Source organism: Colias croceus, chromosome 10 (assembly GCF_905220415.1).
Source record: "Colias croceus chromosome 10, ilColCroc2.1".
Classification (NCBI taxonomy): Eukaryota; Metazoa; Arthropoda; class Insecta; order Lepidoptera; family Pieridae; genus Colias; species Colias croceus.
This window is the reverse complement of record NC_059546.1, coordinates 4339579-4354872: the sequence shown is the minus strand read 5'-3', so window position 1 is coordinate 4354872 and position 15294 is coordinate 4339579. Positions and strand designations below refer to the sequence as shown.

The following is a 15294-nucleotide window of genomic DNA, read 5'->3' as shown; positions in this document are numbered from 1 at the left end:
GGGTGCACTGCCTTCAGGGCTCAGTCGGGGGTGGCTCCACCATAATTGATGAGGTTCTTTGCACAGCAGGGCGCAGAATTATCATCGCGCTACGACACCCGAGTACAAGCTCTCATTAATTTGTGATTAGCTTGCAGTTGAGACTCTTGTGGCGGTTTTCTTCTAATTAGATAATCAGTTTTTCCTACTATTGGATTTGGCTTCCTTCCCTTTACGAAGGGTGGAGTCACTTCGGTTAACATGGGTTTTTAATGTAACCATTCAAAATAAGTATAAAAAGCTTACAAGCATTGTTTGAGTTAAAAGCAAATATTTTAGAACTGAGTTGTAAATTTTGAATAATTTAAATTTAATAAATTAGTTTATATATATACTAATTATATTTTAAATAATAGCTATATTCTCACATATAATATTGAGGATAAGAACTTCCAAAGAAAAAGAAGTAAGCAGTTGTTATTCGAAAGGTTATTGACTTTCATGGACAATGTGTATTTATATCTCATATTCAACACATACAAATTAATTATACGTGCCATCTGTGAATTAAATATGGTACCTTACTAAGTAAACACAATGCAAAGCGTTTTGTATAAAAAACTCATCCCGTAATAAATATCTTAAGCATCGTTTACTTGGAAAGAGGCAAAAACGTATTCCCCTATACTGTTAGTTTAAAGGTGGATTTGCAGGATATTTATTCATGCACACTCGTTCTTGGGGCGAATGTATTCGTCTTATTTAAGAATACTCGCATAAATAGGTTAGGTGATATCGCTTTTATTGTAACTAATCAATAATGTGTGTGATCACTATCGTAATTATTTGCGGGCACGCTACATGTAAATTCAGGTAGTTAGGTACCTACTGAAGACATGTAGGTACTTTTTAATACAAAGTTGTTTTGATTTTACTAAATTGTAGAGCACATTTTTTTTTTTTTATAATATTAAATAGGTAGTAAGTCTGAATTCTATGCCTCTAATTCTGCACTCTAAATATATTTTGATAGAAATAAGCTCAGGCATTATCTTTAGTGTCAGTGGTAAATTCTGTGTGAAATAGAAACTTGTTATTAGTATGAACTTACAAACTTTTTCATAAATTAAGAATTTCAAGTTATTGTTTTGCGAATTTAACAAAACGCCCGCAATAACAACAAACTAGGTAGTATCCCCTAAACTGTCTCATAATTTTAGTGTAAGTGGTTTAGCAAAGAAATCTTACGTGAGTTTATTAGATTAATTCGGTTTGGGGGCATATCGGAGCCAATTTGTCTGATTGCTAGCCATGTCAATGTATGTATTTTACCTATGTATGCGCCTTCTCCAATTTCAATAAATTTTGACCCCATCGCTGCGTCCCCATCGATAAATATTTGCGCCTGATTTATTCAATAAACTTATTAGGTACACGATTGATAAATATTTTTTATCCGTCGAGTCTGAAACATTGTTTAGGGTCTGTCTCTATCTTCTACTGAATTCTGCAATGATACTTTCGGAAGTGCAACGATCTCTAACTAATTTTATTTTATTACAATCTAGCAATCTTTGTTCAGATAAAAACAAGAAAATGAACGCAAAACCGATTGTATTCAATGGTTTAATAAGGATTATATACCACGACATTGAAAGAAGGGCGGAGCTCATAAAATAATCAAGTAGCACCTCATAGAGTGTTGGGCAAATTGTTAATTAGAAAGGTTGCGTACCTTATCCGACCTCGTACGCATTACCATCGAGCCCGCCTTTTTCCCGTTTGCGTTGAGCTTAAATCTCGACAAGAGGAAAATCAGCGGTGAACATCAGGAAGTAATTCTTTTACATTAAGACGAAATACAGCCCGGTTTTATTAGGTTGGTTATGTACGTGGTTACGATATTGTTTATTGTGTATGTGATGTTACTAGTATAGGAAGTTATTTATTCTTTTGTGCTAGATTTAGTGACGTTATTTATTTTGTTATTTAAATAAATTATAGAATAATTACGAAATACAATCATAGCAATTAAAAGCAACGCGTCACAAAACATTAAAATTAGAAAGTTAGTTTAAAAGTTTCACTCAAGAACGAGAGGGTTAATTCTTACTAAGGCAGGCCGTCATTTAAGATATTTAAATCGATTTTCCCTAATTTTCCGCGAGAGGGCGCCAGAGGCCCGACTCAATTTATCCGGTGTCGCGAGGCGGGACCGGTCTCTCTATTGTGCGCCAAATGAACTACGCGACGATCCGTACAGGATAGTTACATTGCTAACGACATCGGGAAATTCGAATACGATTGTCGAATGCGATAGCGGGTAAATAATATTATCAGATCATCAACAAGGACCCATTTTGAATCCCGCGCGTTCTTACTCGGGTTTTGTGTACATAATATAATTAACTGTTCAATGAATAATTACTGTTTACACTTCTCGATTAAATTAAGGAATTCGTATAGTTTATCGACCCTCACAAACCCTTTAAATTTTGTTTCATTAAGGCGTTTTGCTTATTTCGCCCGACCGGAACCTATTTGTTGAGCTGCTATTTAAAACATTCGCCCCGTCTGTTTACATAGATCAGATACGTTCAACAAAGGCTTTTGTAATTAAGAAAGATATTTTAAGCTGGCAGCAGCTTGCCTTCTACGCGAAATGAATTTACTGGATTAACTGCGTTTCAACTTTTGTTAAATGGAGTTTTGTTTATTTATTGCGATTTAATCTAATCCGCGCTTACGCAATTTATACGATTTAATTTATAAAATACTGGCTTATTCAGCGCCTAAATTGAAAATCACACTAATTCGATTTTCGCGTTAAACAATGGGCAATTATTAATGAGCTAAATAACTCTCTGCGTATTGGCGCCAATACATAAAAGATAGGTAAAACACGCAAAGCAATATTTCGAACGGCTCTCGGATATAAATTTCGTAGCTCCAACCCCAATTTAGGAGTGCATTATTTTCGCTTTCACAGACATCCGATACAATTAAAATCTTCTTTAATTAAGGGACGGCTATATATCATTCGCACGTGGCGCACTGAGTTTTCCACTTGTATATTTACGCCTTAGAACAAAGTAGCTTAGGATTATGGAGGATAACACAAAAATAATGCTTATTATCTACGGCGTAAAGGTTACATTCGGTGTTTAATATATTGCATTTAAAGCATAACTCTCTATGGTTTCCCGGTATCTCTTTTCACTTTGTCGCAGTGTCTCGGTTATTTACTTTCACGTGAGGGATGCTCGCAATAAATAGGTGTGCGCAAACATATTTGACGTTTACAAATACCTCCCAAATTGGTTTTCTTGATAGGACAATGTGTTATTAACTGGTTCAATAAATTTTGCCACTGGAATAAGTTATGTATAGTCACGCGTTTATATTTTATAGCGCTTAAAATAATTATTGTATGAAAATATTTTTAAAACTTTTTTTTCTTAAATACTTTAAGGCAAATGAAATGTATTAGTAGATAATATCTAGGCTATCCGCTATTGGGTTTATTATACAATATAATACGTACCTACAATAAAATTAACCTAAAATATGAAACTCATAATTAAACCATAGTTAATTAAGCGACTTCTAATTAACTCAAATCTAATTATAAAACCAAACGGTTGAATATTATTCGCTAACAACGTTGTGCGAAAATATGGTGAACAGTTTTATGATGTGTTAGTTATATCAGTAAATACAAAAAGTTACCTATATGTTTTATTAAACAAATGTTAGAACATGATCAATAATGGATGTCGGAATACATCATCAAAACGAGGTGTCGGTATAGAGTGAACGTCCGAGCTCCGTCGGGAGTTATAATTCAAGTGACAAATATCGAATTCCACAATTCATTTTTCTGCTATCTGTGCGCTTGTGTCGCCATCTGTGCCGGAGGGACTGGTCACTGGGCCCATTGGTTCTCCATCAAGCCGCCCGCCGGCCGGCATGATCTATTTTAGTTAGAAATAAAACATAGTTTTTTATGCTTTGATATTTTGTAGGTAACTATTTTAGGGTACCGACGTGACGTTAGGGTGTGGGTTGTATAATGGCTTTTGACGTAATTGATGAAATGGTAAAATATACTTTATCCAATATAGGTAGACCGAATTGCAGTTGCAATACAATTATAGCGAGACTCTAGATTTATTTGATAGGACTCTAGATACCTACTCTCGATTGACCCGAATTATTACGCACATATTTCTGAGTAAATTATAGTTTGTATCATTGAAAATATAACGCGATACAGAGCGCATGCATTATCGGGATCGGAAATTTCACATGCCCATATAATTTTAAGCTCGTAAAGCCTGAACAATAATTCACTGGGAGCATTTGCGGAAAATGCATTTTATTGTTAAAACGTGAATTTTATTTATCGTCGACAGCGTGTGGTGGGGGTTATAGTCGGGTAGGGGGGAGGGGGGGGAGGCTGATTTGCAGTAGCGGCGCATCGAACCCACCCTTTGGCATGGATTATTTATACTAAAGGTAATTTTGCTGGTTCATTATTGGGAAATGCAACATTTGTGCATTTCACGGCCTGTCATTTGCAGTTCATTAAAAATAAGCTGAAACCGCAATGAATCGCTCAGGGCATTCCAGATTTTATCTCGTTATATCATATTTATTATTTTATTGATATTAATTTGATGACTGAATCGGACAAGCGATCTTTCGAATATTTTTTATAACCAATTTATGAAAGCCTATAAATCGCGAAACCCATAACATGTACGTAAATCTACATCGTAGAAAGTTTTGGCAGCATGTAAGATACACAATTTTCTTTTACTGCAAGTTAAAGTGTAGCGTTTATAAGTGCACCAAGATAATAATCACAAGGCGTAACCTACAACCAAGGAAACGCCCATAAGGCATTATAGCCTCTGTTACTTGATTTTAATTGCATATTTGTTACATTGTAACTTCTTTAATTGTTATTCATATCGGTTTATTTCTCCTGTTCTGTAATTGTATTTAATAGTAACTCGTAAAAATACTCGGGGTAAATCTTGAGGATTTTCATCCGCATTTAGTCGTAAGAAAAACAAAAGAGCAACTCTTTTAAAAGCTATTTAGCTGCGATCCCTAGATAGCCTCCGCCGCAACGGCTGGCTGTTTTTTCCCGCTGAAAAGCCAATTTGGAATGAATCACTGTAACAGTGGCGAGCATCTGTGCTAATTTACCTACCGGTGGACAGTCTAATGCGAGTGGCTCGCTCGTAAATATGGAATCGCGACCGAGCGCCGAATATCGAAAGCCGGCATTAGTCGGATACAGCTAATACACATGGGGGCACGTGCGATATATTATCGCGTGTTCATTTGAATACGATGTTTAATCTGTTCATTGCTTTAGCGCGCTTAACGCGAATAAGCAAATTATTCGTTCCAATACTCTTCAATGTTGAATCCTCGTACCTACACACGTGTAACATTGATTATATTAGTATTTACGTTCGTGTTCGATTGTTTATAATAGTATCTACTAAAGGGCAAACAAACAATTGTGTTATCTATGTGTAAACAATCGTTGTTTTTAAGATGCAACCGTTTATAGAGGCCACTGTGAATGGAGAATCCGCACCGAGTTTGAAAAAAATAGTTTTTAACCTCCACTTACGAAATGCAGTAGCATGTAAAATATTTTACCCTTAAACACTTGAACGTTTTTTTCACAAATGTTATTTTTCGTAGTGATATTTTTGTTGAATTGAAATACAGCTGCTAAAAGCCGACAAAGGGAGTTTTCTTGTTTATATTGAGGTACCTAGGTACTTGGCGAAAAAATTGAATAAAATAACATGTGCTTATTACCAATTTATTTGTACTTTGCGTATTTCTCGTATTAGTAAATTTTAGAAACTCGGCCACCAAAAGCAGGTCGTTGTATCGCACACAAAGCAAGGACAAAGGCAGCGTTTACTAAATTGAACTGTGACAATATCTGCGCCTACAATCGCCATACATCGATTGGCTGTCGGTAGTCACATTGGGAGCGAGCGCGTGACGTTTACAATTCGTTTCTCTGCTTTATATCCACAATGCGAAATACATTTCGGATAAACATCGAAATCCGCGTGGAAGCAATTAGTATCGTGTATGCATAAACAATATTCCCAAACGTTAGGTAAAAGGACTGTTCTCGTATTTGACCCGTTTATTGTAGCGCTGTAAATTTGAGTAACCATCGTTTTCATGTGTACAGGTTGTTAAGAATATGCGGGTATTCTTATAGCTGCGTTGTTTACAGCAAATGTTTCAATTTACATAAAATGTTATTCATTACAAAACTGTATTTCATTACCCGATATCAGGTATGTTACTTTGTATCGAAACCTGTAGTGGAGTATAAATTAAAAATAGGATTTCAATTTATAATTAGGCAAAGAAACGAGATATGTAGGTACATATCTCGTTTCTTTACTTAATTTTAAATGTGTAGTGAGTCACAATACTCACAATACTTATTTCTGCCCCCCTAGCCACAGCTTACGTCAATCTCATACATTCGTAGTCTATTCTATTGAACGCTACGCTAACAGAAAGCCACTTGGCTAGGGGGGACGTCTACAGCTTACGTCAATCTCATACATTCGTAGTCTATTCTATTGAACGCTACGCTAACAGAAAGCCACTTGGCTAGGGGGGCTGTTTTCGTATTTTTTGTATTTATTATTTATTGGCACTGGCCCGAATTAAAAATATACCTTTTTTTAATAAATATAAATACCTACCTAACCAGCAAATTCTATCCATAAATAAATACTAATAAATAAATACAATTTTCTTTATTCCAGGTATGTAAAAACAAACGGCGATCACACCTTCAAAATTCGTAAGTAAAAAGGGAAATACGTATAGCTCGTACTTCATCATACAGGGCCTTATCAAAACCTTTGATATGCAATAATGGGAGCAATGTATCAAACTAGCTATCTAAGTTAAACGCAGTTTGAAGTATGGCCAGCCCCGGCCCCCCCAAAAGGTGGGGCCGGGGCTGCCTTATCGCGGAATTGCAGGCTCTCCACCCGTTTACCTTAAGATCTTTAATATTAATAAATACAGTTTTATCCTTATAAGTATATTAGTGTGCTTTATTGCTTTCATTATTAAAACATTCGAATGCTTTAGAATTTAGATCATAGTTGTAGTTTAGTTTAGATTACGTCTTTATTTCTCTTATGTTTAATGACACAAATTGCACATTTTTAATCAATCCCGGAAACCACAGTTTAAATTAATTATAACATGCATATTTATAAACTGAGTTCCATTTGTATTAAAGTAAACAAGCGAGTATTATGCAAACTTCCACAGCGCCTCGCTAAGCCACAATTTAGTTGAAAAAATGATACATTGTCTTGTGGACGTTTTATACTTGCAAATACATGATGTTGTAGTAACTTTATGCAAAGGTTATGTGTCTTACGTCCGTGCCGGCATGCAACCTGCGTGCGCCACAGGGAATGAAGATGTTAAATAATTTAGCTGGATGCCCGTATGGTTTATACCCGCCTGGAGTTTATGTACTTTCCTTTTTAATTAGGCCGCAAATTATATCTGTATCGATGGTCACGATATCGATGTGAAAATTGAATTACAGTTATTTGCATAGAAAAAAAAGTACCTAAGTTATTTCTTTTGCAATTTATGTTGCGTGATTTAAAATTTTGTATTTACCAGTTACCCACAGTTTTGCAAAAGCCTTTAGTTTTTTTGGAACGAAGTTTCGTTTTAATAAACGCATAATATATCTATCTAGAACAAACATTCATGCTGTCCATTGTTAAGATTAAAAAATACTGCACAAACATAAGCATATGGTGAATGAAGAAACTATATTCTCTATAGCAATATTATTTCGTGCGTAGGGTCGCCATAAACCACCTAGGCTGTGGTGGCGCGTGGGCGCCCTGATCTACAATGCGGTTTCCCTATTGTTTTGTAATGACTTAATACTATTGTTAATTAAATAGTAAATAAATAGCTGATTTGAGTATTGTTTTGTACTAAAATAACTCTTCTTTAAGCCGTCGTTAATAAATGTTGAATCGTGGTTTATTTGTTAGAGCTGACAAATAGCTAAAAATAAATTTAAAGAAGTTTAAAATTGTAAATGCAAATAGATTACTAACTAGGACTTTCTATACAAGACTATTCTACTAGGTACCTAATTAAAATACTCATGTCTAATTTGAAGAAAAGTTTAAAATTAACACCAAATATTTATTAAGTTTACCTTCAATCTGTGACTGCATTTATTCGCTATTTATTACCATTCTCATCACCCATAAATATCATAATAAACGGTTAAATAATTGCAGAATTTATCGGAGACCAACTCGCGTCGCATATTATCAAAATTAAAATTTATAGCTGGCAAGATGAAGAGAGTGAACCGCAAGGTTGGCCCTAACTCAGCTCGTCCCCAATGTATATGACAAATAACACGGTACAGGGGGAAATCTTACTTAATTTAACTAATGGACTAAAATAATATTTATTGCCACAGGCTTAATAAGCCTTGGGCAAACTGTTGCAAACTTTCGGGAGGATTCGTTTTATTCCCGCAAAAATTAAGCTTGTATGTCTGAATAAGAATTGTTTTGCAACAGCCCTTGTTGTTATTATAATAGTAAAAGTTTGTTAGTACGTCGAATAGTTTTTAATAAAGAAAGGAACAAATTTGATGCATGTGTAGTCTATAGGTACGCACACGGCCAACAAAGACAAATGCATCTCTTGTGTAATAACTAATCGAGATTTATTGCTATAACTCAATATAGGTACGATAGCTAATAGTTCAGGGTTTGACGTCACCCCAACGCAAATACTTCTGGCAATTTTGATAAATGCGTATATTGTATAGGTATCTTGTTATTTTGATTAGAGGCCATTAATGCATGTATTCTGTTTGCTATTAAGATTAGTATAAGTTATTATTTTCCTTAATTCTGATGCTTTCAACAATTCGCAAGTTTAGAAGTAGGATTACCGGTAAGTTTCTTGCATGAAATATGTTTTTAATTTAAATAATCTTGACTCTACATACTACCTACCTACTGCAGAATAAGTTACGAACAAGTATCGCTAACTTGATGTCATTGTTCAACTAAAAACGCTGACAATCCATCAGAGATAGGTTACAACTTACAAATTAGTAAACTTATTAAAAGCTAATAAACAAACCATCGTATTGTAGATCGGACATTTCGCTTGCGTGGGGAGGCGAGGAGGTGCCACCCCGCACAAAATTATGTACGACGAACTGGGACTAATATATTAAGGGGAGGACGTGCCAGACTAAGGAGACTGAGTACTATAGGGTGGGCCGGCGGAATACTTAAGAACCCGGTGTCACCCCATTAAAACACACGTTCTGCATTTTTGGTGAGACATTTTAATTTGGGGACAAAACTCCGTGCAGGTCGCGTGAATTCCTATCATTCCGTGTTGGAATATAAATTTAACTATCAATTTACCATAATAAACGCCTCATTCGAATTCCTAAGTGAATTCGTTCATTCGGAAACATGAATGAAATAAAAATTAATGAGTTCTAGTCATAATTGGGTATCTCTAAAAGTAGCCACTATATAGTCACTGCGCTCGATTTATGGTATGAAAATAAATATTTCAACACAAATATGATATTGCGTCTGGATGCGGGTTAAACGGTTGCAAGTGGTAATATCGCTGTGAAACGAGGCGTGAAACACGCGGTGCTCACAGGACGCATCCGGAATCATAATTCCAAAATAACTCCCAACCGAGCTCCCTACTACTCGCCACAGCCCCGCACTTTTTTGGATAAACTGGGATCCCCGTCCCGAAGTTAATTCCCAAGATAGACATAATTTGGAATTGGATCCATCTATCCTGCGTACCTACGAACAAAAATAAGTTAGCTCCTTGTACACGCCCGATTTATGCGGTCAAAAACAAGAAAAATTCGTTTTCTATTTTCACGCATTCAACTCTTATGTTATCATATTTAAATCAAAACAGTTTAAAACATATTATTATTACGTAGACCCGCCGCTTTTATCGTAAATAACAAAGATGAAGATATAAATAAGATTAAATTAGACGGTATGATTATTAAAATCAACATTTAAAGCAGATAATAGCAATATATTAAATTCACAATGCCTTAACGCTGACCAATTCGTTTTACGAGCAATCCTTACGTTTACCAGGTCATAAACGACACATAAACATGCTACCGCCCATTTACAAAACACTCGACTCTATGTTTACTTACCGTTTTAAATGCAAATATGATTATATTGCTGGTGTGACTTTTGATGGAGAAGTGTTTTATTATTTTGAACAGTATCATTGTTCGAACAAAGTCGGTTTTTGCAAATAAAATTTTGTTTAGGCGCACATCGCATCAGCGACTTGACGCTCTACAGATATCGCGGGAGATAAACAATATGCGAGTTTTTTTATTTCACCTTTGACACTTTAATCCAATTTGTTTTCTTATATCCCACTCAGGGGACGGGGGAATTTTCTGTTCTTATAATTGCTTTTTTGAAAAACATTCCTTTGTGTATTACACCGTTCCAATTTTAGTAGAATACCGTCCGATTGGGAGGAATTTATTACAATGCAAAGAATGATTCTTCAGAATTACATATTTTATAGTTGTCATTAACAATATAAAAAGACAGCGTATTAAACTTAAGTCCCATGGAAAGCGATTGCTTGCGAGGTCATAGCGATTCTTTTTATAGCCAACTAAGAAAATTGGCTCATTAATCTTAAAGATAAATGCTCAAAGAGTATTAGGCCCATCTTATCAGTGTACGAAACTAATGGTCTTTTGGATACCAACTTTTTATCACATTTCAGGTTATATAATATGTTCTAATATGTGGTTGGAAATGGGTAAAGGCATAATTGATTTTTTAAGCTTTCCCAATTTCATGAATTATTTATTAAATTACAAACTGAATGTTTGATTTTTTTGATAATATGTAGATTGATTAATAGTAATGACTAATGAGTATAGATAACAGATCGTCTTTCCGGAATTGGACTTTAAATTGGCTTAAACAAGAATAAGGTTAACCTAAGACAAAAAAAAATAAATAAATAGGTATTTAGTATTGGACATAGGTTTTTACTCTTAGTATTGAAAATGCTATGAATATTATTTCAGTTCGTTGTTGTTGATAAATTTATTTCAATGGGACATTAATTTTTTTACTCTATGTGTGTAAAGTGGGTTACATTGTGATTTAATTAAAACCAGTTTAATAAATCCACGACAAAAATATCTCTTCTGAAGAACATGACACTATTAATCCTCGCGCATTTCAAAAGACAAAAGCTGACGAAATTTGTACAGAATTAATTGTTGTGGTCCATTCTCCGTTTATTGTGACATAAAGCGTCGTAAATATTCACATACTTTTTAAATGAATGGAGGACAAAAATGGACGATTTTACGATACGATTTGTAAGATTTATCCGCTAATCACGTACAATAAGTTCAATCATTTCAGTTGTTTATTCGAAATTTATTCCGCTGGGGAAATACAAATGAGTGGTGAGCTAGTGAGGTGATAAATCTTGTCGATGTCTTGGCATGTCGCACGTCGGGTTAAAAGCTCGATAACCGAGACTCACACACCTACCCGAGCCAACAATAACCTCTGCGCTGTTTTATTTCTTATTCCGTCGCGGCCTAACCAGATATCCGCCAAGTATTTTATGCATAAAAATATCGATATATAATTGCTTCATTACGTTCTTGTGTTGGTGTGTAAAATATGTGGGAGTCGTACACAGGTCGTTCCAGTTTTGTTTATTAAATTTGCACTTGTGTTATGTTTGTTTTGACTGCAAGTAATATTTCTTTTAAAACTGAATTGAAGAAAAACAAGCAGACAAGTATAACGTGTCTGACAGGTGACATACCTACCTTAATGGTAAAAAAGATTGCGATTACCAAATCAAATAATTGTCAATAAAAAAATATTCATTAAAATAATTAAATTCCATGTGATATTCCCAACAATTCGAAAGTGACGGAATAATTATTCTAAGTGCTGATTTTTCAATGCTTGGATAAAACTTATTCGTCGAATAATCTATAAAACTACCATTTTAAAAACGTACTCTAATTGCCCGTATTTGACAGTTTAGGTACATGACATTTTAATATTATCGTGTAATACTTTATTGGACGGATAAGTTTTATCCAAGCATTGAAAAATCGGCCCTAAAGCTGATAATAAATGAACATTAAACGACTTCTTACCACTTCCATATTCGTTATAGTGTTTTATGGTATTGTGTTATTTTAAGTATCGAGGGAGACTGATTATAATTAAAATAGCGCTTATATATGCATTCATAACTACCTCCATATCGCTTAATTGTTTACGCTATAACAAGTTCTTATAATGATGAACATCTTTTATAAATAGAGACTAAAAATACGTACGTTCATTGCACCTTTCGTAGCCGTATCAGATTTTTTATCTGTGAATTGTTAATTTTAGACACCCTGTATTTTGCGTTCTGAAAACAGACGCGATCTCTGGTGTCTGTCGGGCCTGTGTCGCTATCGTTGTATCGCAGTGCCACGCCGTTTGCTTTATGGTGCCAGCTTTGGTGTAATATATCATGGGGATCGCACGCCATGATTCATTCCGAGCCACTTTTTAACTTTTCGAACGCACCTTTAATGAAGGGAGAATGCAGATAATAGATTCTGAAAAGCGGATAACAGTTAATTTAAATGAAATTAGAGGTACGAGTATGAATATTATTTCGGTATAGTTCTTAGAATTATTAGTAGATATATTGAGGTTTGTAAGGAAAATGATCAAGTGGGTGCCATACTGTTAAGAGCTTGTAACTTGTTCACTTTGCATTATGGCGCTCAATTTGTGCCAACGCGACGGTCTGCTGCTTGTCGTTTATAATTGGCTGAACTTGTCGGTCGCCTAAGCGATTTTTTTATTCTGCTCCAATCGACATTACTCTTCGTCTCCCGCGAGGGACGTAAATTGTGAACATAGAGGCCCTGGAAACAAGCATTGATGTGACGTATGAATACACGAGCACGTTATGTTTTATTAAAATTCAAATTTCAAACGAAATTTCCTATCAGCGCCGTGCCGAGTTTCAATTACGTACACGTACTAAATTAGGGGCGTTTTCGAAACATACGATTTATATTATTCGAGGTTATTGATGTTTATGATGTGTAAAACGTTGAAAACTGTCTTTTATTTAGATGTATAGCAGGTGGTCTATCGATTTTTGTTCTATGGCAACGAGGAAGCGATCGAAAGCAATGTTTTGAAAACAAAACGTTGCATAAACTTATTTTAACAACGGAATAGCGAGTTCTTTACATAATTCATAACTGTTTATGCATATCGAAACAATTGACACATGTAACGCCTGCTCCGTGAACATTTATTTTTATTTTATTCTGAAATGTACATTGTTTTGAATGTACCCGTATTGATTTATTTTAATATAATTATATCTACCTACTCTATGCACTTAAAATTATAGAATACCTATGGCAATTTAAATTTCTGTAGGTTAAAATTTTTTTTACACATCTTATAAAAATTTTAATTGTCATATTATAAATCGAATTAAAAATAGAAACCATTAATTTAATAAAAATGCAACAGCTTAAGTTAAGCCGCAGTAAATAAGCGAGCAGTCTTCGCGTTCGCAAGCTAAGCCAAAAAACTGCAAGTGGCTTTTAATAAATTATACATGACTCTATTTATGGAGCGCTCATTAACTTGGCTAACTTGTGAATACTTATATTTTCTATAATATTTATTGCCACATATAAAAGCACGGTCGTAGATTTCAATTTTATTACTTAATTATTTGCTGATATTAAAATAGTGAGATTGTGGATAATATGAATATAAATTACCTAATATACAAATCTCTTACAATTACCTATGTAGGTACCTATAGTCGGTAAATAATTTATGTTAATAATAATTAATTAATCATGCAGACAGAACTTTTGCTATTATTTTCAGCGTAAAAAAAATATAGTTGTTCCAAGCAAATTATTTGCGTTTGTTACAATTTTCTCTATAGGGTGTTAAGTTTTCAGTTACTTACCGTTTGTAATTAGTCAGGCGTCGCGGTAGTTTTAATGACAATTTCTTTGTTTAAGAAAGGATGTCTAGAACCACACCCCGGTGCTTCATTGCGTTTCAATTTACATTTTAAGAAACATAGTCATAACATTGCTTTTTTTCTTCTGTAGGAATGACGATAAAATATTTATTCTACAGATTAATTAAATCTCAAATATGTGCTAAAAGCCTTATGTATCAAGCCTTTTCCTAAAGAATTATCTACTCGGATACAAAGAGAAATAATTAATTCCATAAATAAAGCAGTACGTTGTCAACAATTTGCTTATCAGCCTTATCAAATGGCTGACCTTTATTCACCTCTGACTGATTTGCACTCAGATATGCCAGTGCATAAGACCCTTCCTGATTCCCTAATTCCCTTTTATGTCAATATCGTTTATACGAGCATGACCATACGTGAAATGTTAACAGGAACTATGTGAGCCGAGTTTAGAATGCACGTCATATTTTACTAGATAATAAATACTATTATTTGCTGACAATAAAAACAATTGGTTAAAAGTTCCTGAAGTAAATGTAGGTATATAAATGAGGTACCGCGTTGTTTAGCAAATACCTTTAGATGTATTATCGTATAAATTTGTGGCTCCCGCGTGTATATAAAGTAAAATGTAATTTAAATACAGCTTAAACGTATCTCTCCTGAATTCCCTGATTCGTCACGCGTCTGTTAATAAATCTGCTCAAATACCCTCCCCTGCAGCATAAATAAGGTGGATCTTGTTAAAACTTGCGGCAGAAAAAAATACCTCATACATTTACCGTCGTTTTTAAGCTTAGACGCTCCCCTTAAGACGGTTTCCTCAGTCATAAATATGCAGATACGTTCACCTGGGCTGAAGACTAATAGATGGAATTTAGCTCCAATTTATTGTTAACTAAGCCTTTCTTTTCTCCTCTTCCACACCTATAAACCCGGCGAATTATCTAAAAAACAAATAATATTTTGCAGTTAATAATTTGAAAAAAATTGTAATGTATATGTATTGCCTCCATTAGAACCTACTGTCAAAGTGCACTTTATTTTGAGAAGTTTCTTATCTATTTAGTAACAATTTTATGTTTCAATAACAGAAATTACAAGATAACATGTGTTATAAATTGAGCAATAAACGTA

The 15294-nt window shown here is 34.5% G+C and overlaps 1 protein-coding gene and 1 long non-coding RNA gene across 5 annotated transcripts in view; one reads left to right on the top strand and one right to left on the bottom strand.

The window, feature by feature from the left end:
- Positions 1-15294, top strand: part of LOC123695112 (homeotic protein ultrabithorax) — a 108309-nt gene that overhangs the window by 32940 nt on the left and 60075 nt on the right. The window lies entirely within an intron of this gene.
- Positions 1-15294, bottom strand: part of LOC123695114 — a 50102-nt gene that overhangs the window by 29240 nt on the left and 5568 nt on the right. Inside the window, exons 1-3 of one of the 3 annotated variants that reach the window (XR_006751902.1) lie at positions 14934-15096; positions 12874-13057; positions 12473-12742 (exon numbers count right to left, since the gene is read on the bottom strand). This is a non-coding gene — a long non-coding RNA (uncharacterized LOC123695114). Of the gene's footprint in view, positions 1-12472; positions 12743-12873; positions 13058-14933; positions 15097-15294 lie in introns of those variants that run through there. The other 2 variants (XR_006751900.1, XR_006751901.1) reach the window with 2 other exon arrangements.